Source organism: Bison bison, unplaced genomic scaffold (assembly GCF_000754665.1).
Source record: "Bison bison bison isolate TAMUID 2011002044 unplaced genomic scaffold, Bison_UMD1.0 scf7180017864390, whole genome shotgun sequence".
NCBI lineage: Eukaryota > Metazoa > Chordata > Mammalia > Artiodactyla > Bovidae > Bison > Bison bison.
In genome coordinates, this window is record NW_011494962.1 from 6949492 (window position 1) to 6955644 (window position 6153).

The window sequence follows — 6153 nt, forward strand, 5'->3', positions numbered from 1 at the left end:
GGGATTCTCCAGGCAAGAACACTGGAGTGGGTCGCCATTTCCGTCTCCAACGCATGAAAGTGAAAAGTGAAAGTGAAGTCGCTCAGTCGTGTCCGACTCCTAGCGACCCCATGGACTGCAGTCTACCAGGCTCCTCTGTCCATGGGATTTTCCAGGCAAGAGTACTGGAGTGCGTTGCCATTGTGGTGATAAAGCTTCTTAAATATGAACACTTAGTCCTCTGCCTAAGGACTGGGTTGATTTTGCCCTATGGGTCAAATTGCAGCCTACAGAGGAAGGCTAAGTGGACAATTATCCAAGCAATAACTCTGATCTATGTGATGATGGAGAAGCCCAGTGTTGCAAATTCCAGTGAGAGACTGAGAACGGAGTGGGTGAAAGAGGATGGCGGTGATTTGCAGAGGTGGGGGCAGGGAATGAGAAAAGAGGAGAGCTCAGCAGGCAAGGAGATGTCCTTCAGAGACCTGCCAGTCTTTTTCCTTCCACACTCACCGGCTGTCTCTGCCTTTAGACCGTTTTCCTCTCATCCATTGACATTTGTTCCCCAAATAATGTAATTGTGGAAGCCAATCTCTATTGCCCTAGGAAAGCATTATACACATTTATTAAATGGAAACAGAGCTATTTGTAGAGAGTTTAACTTTAAAAAAAAGAATGAAACTACTACTCTTCAGGTAGTGACCACAGTTCAGTCTGCAACCCTGTCATTGAGCCACTGCTGGAAGGAAGAACCCAGCTGTTGGCACTTCTGTGGGGCTGGGAGAAGCCCAAATTGAGAAAACTTCATGTTTTGTAACCCACAGCAGTATTGATTATTCTCTGCTGCCTTCTGTGGGAATCAGAAATGATTTTAGCAAGAAGGCTGGCTGGGGGCAAATAGAAAAACAGGTTTCTGAGTAGTTCAAGAAGCACCAGAGAGGAAGCGCTACCAAGTGGGACTTCTGGTTCTCCTGCTGCCTTTCGCAACCACCTCTTCCTCCATTTACCTCTGGCCAGTGTTGATGTGGAGCCATTGGGAACATTAGCAAACCCCAAAGCGAAGAGTTACCAAATTCTTTCTTGGTTGCTCTCATTTCTAAATGTTGACACTGTTGACTTAGAGTGATTTCCAAGATGGGTATCTGGTCCTCCAGAACTTAAATAATGCATATTTATTTATATCTTTAAATAAGTTTCTTTAGATACCTCCTATTCTCAGAACTGTCACAGTTAAGCTGAAGGGGGTGAGTTCAGGCTGGAAAGACAGCTTCTTTCTCTGGAGTTTAAATTAAATCCTTGACATTATGAAACATTACAGATCCATTACCATTGTCGATTGTGTACTCTTCCTATGTTTTTCCTATTGCATTATTCAGAATTAAGTTAAGAATTCTTTTTATTGTGTCTTAATGTTTCTGGGATGTGAACAGATCAATATTTCCAGCCTGTACACACTCTACCTAAGGGCTGTGAGTCATATCTGCTTTGAAAGAAATAGCACTTAAGGACTGTCAGTCAAGTCAGTTGTAAGAAACATAGAACTCTTTAAGAATTACTCTGCCTCCTCCTCACATCTAAATATAACCAACTGGTTGGAGTGTCTAAGGCAGATAGCTAAGCTGTATTTTTAAAATGGTACAATCGCAATTAATCTACACAAATAAAAAGCTCAATGTCTTATTACCTATGTATAGCAAATATATAATCTTTGTTAAGCTAAAAACCAAATAACAATATGAGTAAGGAATATAAGTAAGAAAATGACCCAGTTTCCTAAAGTCGTTTGGACGTCAATATTACAGTATATTGTTTTACTAGGTCCTTATACCCAGGCTGGAAAAGCACTGGGGCAGGGTATGTGAAGATGAGATTTCTAGTCTCTGTTTGGTCACTGCTTAACTGCGTGACCTTTATAAACTACTGCCTTCAACTCTTCCTTCCCAAGGTCTGAGTCTCCTTTCAAACTGCAGGTTAAGGACTACATATTAAGAATGGACTGTGTATTTTCAGATTCACTTGCTTCGTCTTTGTGAGAACTTGGAGTTCATATCAATCAGCTTGATATAGAAGAAATCCCCCTTTAACACTCAAACCGGCTTGCCTCATTAGGATTTGTTCACTGTTCCTGGAAGTAAATAAAAGCAAAATTGTTCCTCTGGTATCGAATATACTAATAACATAACAAGTATTTATTCAGTGATGACTTACCTTAAGCTCATCTCTGTGCTAGGTCTGTAGTTAATTGTCTCTCTGTATGAGCTTCCATTTACCAACCACATAATTTATATTTGCAAAGTGATATTTGGATTCTTCTGGCACATTATTGCCAAGAGCGCCGATAAAGGAATCATACTATGCCCTAATATCCCTGATTATATTTGTATCAGTGTCATAGAGGTTGTATCAGCAGACAGAACAATGGACTGTACCATTAAATTAGCACAATTTTGCAGCACCGTCTGGCAGAAGCTCACACTTAATCCAAGAGGTTATTCAACCCTATCCAATATGATTACTCTATAAATATTTGCCCAAGCTCAGCACCAGCCGTTATATCACTAATCACACACAGGTTGGTTATAGCGAAGACCCCCAGTGTCAGCAATTTGAAAAACAAAGCTAATTAGTTTTGATTTAGGGATGGGAAGACTTATTAAGTTGAAAGTGGAGAGTTCGCACAGTATAGTGGCTATTTAGAGCACATAGGAATATGAAGGAGATTTACTCTTATTTGCATAGGATTTTGAGAAGGAATGGAAGGACTGCCAAGCTAAGAATACAGGCATGTGTGACAATAAGTGGCCTCAGTGTAGTGATGGCTGGGGGGTTGGAGTGAGCAATAGAACAACCCTATTAAAATAGAACGACCCCCTAAAAATATGATCCCAAATGAATATGCATTAAGTAATCAGTGTGTTTCTATATATACCAACTTTAAGACAAGTCCTTGGTTTCCCTTTCCAAACAGAGTACTGATCCTAACTCCTCAACAGAGAATCCTGGTACCAACTAGTGTTGACCCGTGAGGGTTGATATGGAGGGTAGCAAAGGAATCCCTTCCCCCTGCATCCCTGAGCCACCAGCATACTGTGGTACTTGGGTTTATTATTATTATTATAGTCTTTCCATCCTCTAAGAATATTTTGAATTGGAAAAATTTTACTTAGTGACATTTTTTGCTGCTGCTGCGACGTTGCTTCAGTCGTGTCCAACTCTGTGCAATCCCATAGACGGCAGCCCACCAGGCTCCCCCATCCCTGGGATTCTCAAGGCAAGAACACTGGAGTGTGCTGCCATTTCCTTCTCCAGTGCATGAAAGTGAAAAGCCAAAGTGAAGTCGCTCAGTCGTGTCCGACTCTTAGCGATCCCATGGACTGCAGCCCACCAGGTTCCTCTGTCCATGGGATTTTCCAGGCAAGTGTACTGAAGTGGGTTGCCATTGCCTTCTCCAGTGACAGTTTTTACTTAGCCCTAAATAATGCAGAGCTATTTATTCCACTTTTTGAAAGGCTATTGTTTAACAGAAAGACCTCCTTAGACACTAAACCCTGGAGAAGGGAACCACTGGAGGCAACCAGTGGTGGGCTACATTCCCTGGAGTCACAAAAAGTCAGACAGGACTGAGTGGTTAACACTCACACACAGACACTAAAGGAAGAGAAGGAACATTAATCAGCCCTTAAATGGGACCAAGCTGGGACTTTCCTGGCAGTCCAGTGGTTAGGACTTCATCTTCCAATGCAGGGGGTACAGATTTGACCCCTGGTCAGGGAGCTAGGGTCCCACATATATTGGGGCCAAAACACCAAAAAACATAAAACAGAAGCAATATTGTAACAAATTCCACAAAGACTTTAAAAACAGTCCACACCGTTCTTAGGTGTTTAGGTGTTTTTAGGTGTTTAGGCCAAAAATTGGCGTAAACACTGTACTACCCTCTTTAAATATTCTCTCATTTAATTTAAAACTCATTACAATTTTCTTTTTAAGGTTCTTAATTTCGCCTTTAAAGATGAGGAAACTGAGACCCAGTGGGGTTAAATAATTTAGCTCGGGGCATTTCATACTCTTCCACTGATTACCAGATTTTTCTACTCACAGTTGAGATCTTGGGTAAGTCATTCCTTTCTTTGGGGTCACTTGCCTCCTCGGTCGGAGAAGGCAATGGCACCCCACTCCAGTACTCTTGCCTGGAAAATCCCAGGGACAGAGGAGCCTGGTGGGCTGCAGTCCAGGGGGTCGCTAAGAGTCAGACAGGACTGAGCGACTTCACTTTCACTTTTCATTTTCATGCATTGGAGAAGGAAATGGCAACCCACTCCAGTGTTCTTGCCTGGAGAATCCCAGGGATGGGGGAGCCTGGTGGGCTGCCGTCTATGGGGTTGCATAGAGTCGGACACGACTGAAGCGACTTAGCAGCAGCAGCAGCCTCCTCGGTGAAGTAACAGGAATAGCTAAGATCACTGGTCTCTCAACTTTTTTGATTATACTATCTTATTAATTAATAAAAAATCTTGGAGCATTTATTGATGAATATGTATTTACAGTAAGTCACACGTATAGTATTGTGAATCCATTCATTAATTAATGAGCTTATGGCTTTCTTAATTTTACATTAAAAATATAAATCTTTGTATTTTCCCCTCAGGATTGAATCAAGATATCAAGATCATATGCACCCTACTTTGTAAACTACAGGACTCAATGATCTCCACCAGCTTTCAAAATCTACGATTCCAGGCTGTCCATTCAGCTTTGTAAATTATAGAAAGAATACATTGATGAAAATCTTCTTGGCATGAGTAAATTATGATTGAAGGGGCAGAAGCAACTGAAAAAACTAGGCCAAGAATGCTCAGTTGAAAGCCCTGGGCAATGCAATGTAGAAAAACTGGAAACCCAATAAATGGTGAGGAAGAAGAAGAGATGGGAGGAGATGATGATGATAATAACAACACAGTAGTATACTTTCTATGTTTTGGCCCTAAGTCATTTTACAAATATTTATTTTTGTAATCACCACCACAACACTACGAGGTAGGAGCTATTGCCTTTAAATAGGGAATGGAGAAGACGGAAATGAGGAACAGAGAAGTCAGGTATCTTTATTGATTGTATATCTAATAAAAAGCTGAACTGAGATTCAAAGCCAGTCTCTGGGTCTCAGAAATGAGACCAAAGGTTGTAGAAAATTGCAAAATATTAGTGGATGTTTCTTCATTGTCTTATTACGAGCAACTCAGTGATTGTATTAGTCAGAGTTTTCTAAGACAGAAAAGGGTAGATAAGTAGACAGATACATAGATGATAGATAGAGTTATTATAAAAAACCTGGTTCGTGTGATGATATAAGCTGAGAAGTCAGTAATCTTCAGTGTGGGCTGGTAGCTTGAAGACCTGGGAGACCAATGCTGTAGACGAAGACCAAAAGCAATTGGCTGAAAAGTCCTTCTTGCTCTGGGAGGCCAACTTTTTTTGTTCTATTTAGGTCTTCAACTGATTGGATGCAGCCCACCCATATTATGGAGGACAATATGTTTATTCAGTGTTCATCAATTTACAAATTAAACTCATTCAAAAATATCTTCCAAGTTGATCTAACCACCTCATCAGTGTAAGCCATTCAGTGTATTTCATGTACACTATTTCTGAGATGGATTCTTGACCTGATTAAAACCAATTAGAGCCAAGAAAGCTTATCTCTGTGATTTAATGTGTTTCCAGAGACAGGACTCTCTTGCAAATATGAGGGAAGAGGTTGCCTGGAGTGCAGCCAACACCAAGGAAGCAGAGCAGAGTGGCAGAGAGACATCCCAATTTTATCTTATGAAACTTGATCCAAGCATTGTGGAAGCTAGATATACCTGTGGACTATCCAATTATGAGACTTGATGAATCTTTTCTAATTGAATTTGAGTTGAGCATTCTGATACTTGCAACATAAAAAGTTCTAACAAATATATATAGAGAAGTTTGGCATGGAATGATCCCAAAGGTTTTGAGATCAACTTCAGGTTATAGGCAGCTACCATGATTTATTGGGCTTCCCAGATGGTGTAGAGGTAAAGAATCTGCCAGGAGATGTAAGAGACGCAAGTTCAATCCCTGTGTTGGGAAGATCCCTTGGAGGAAGAAATGGCACTCCACTCCAGTATTCTTGCCTGGAAAATTCCA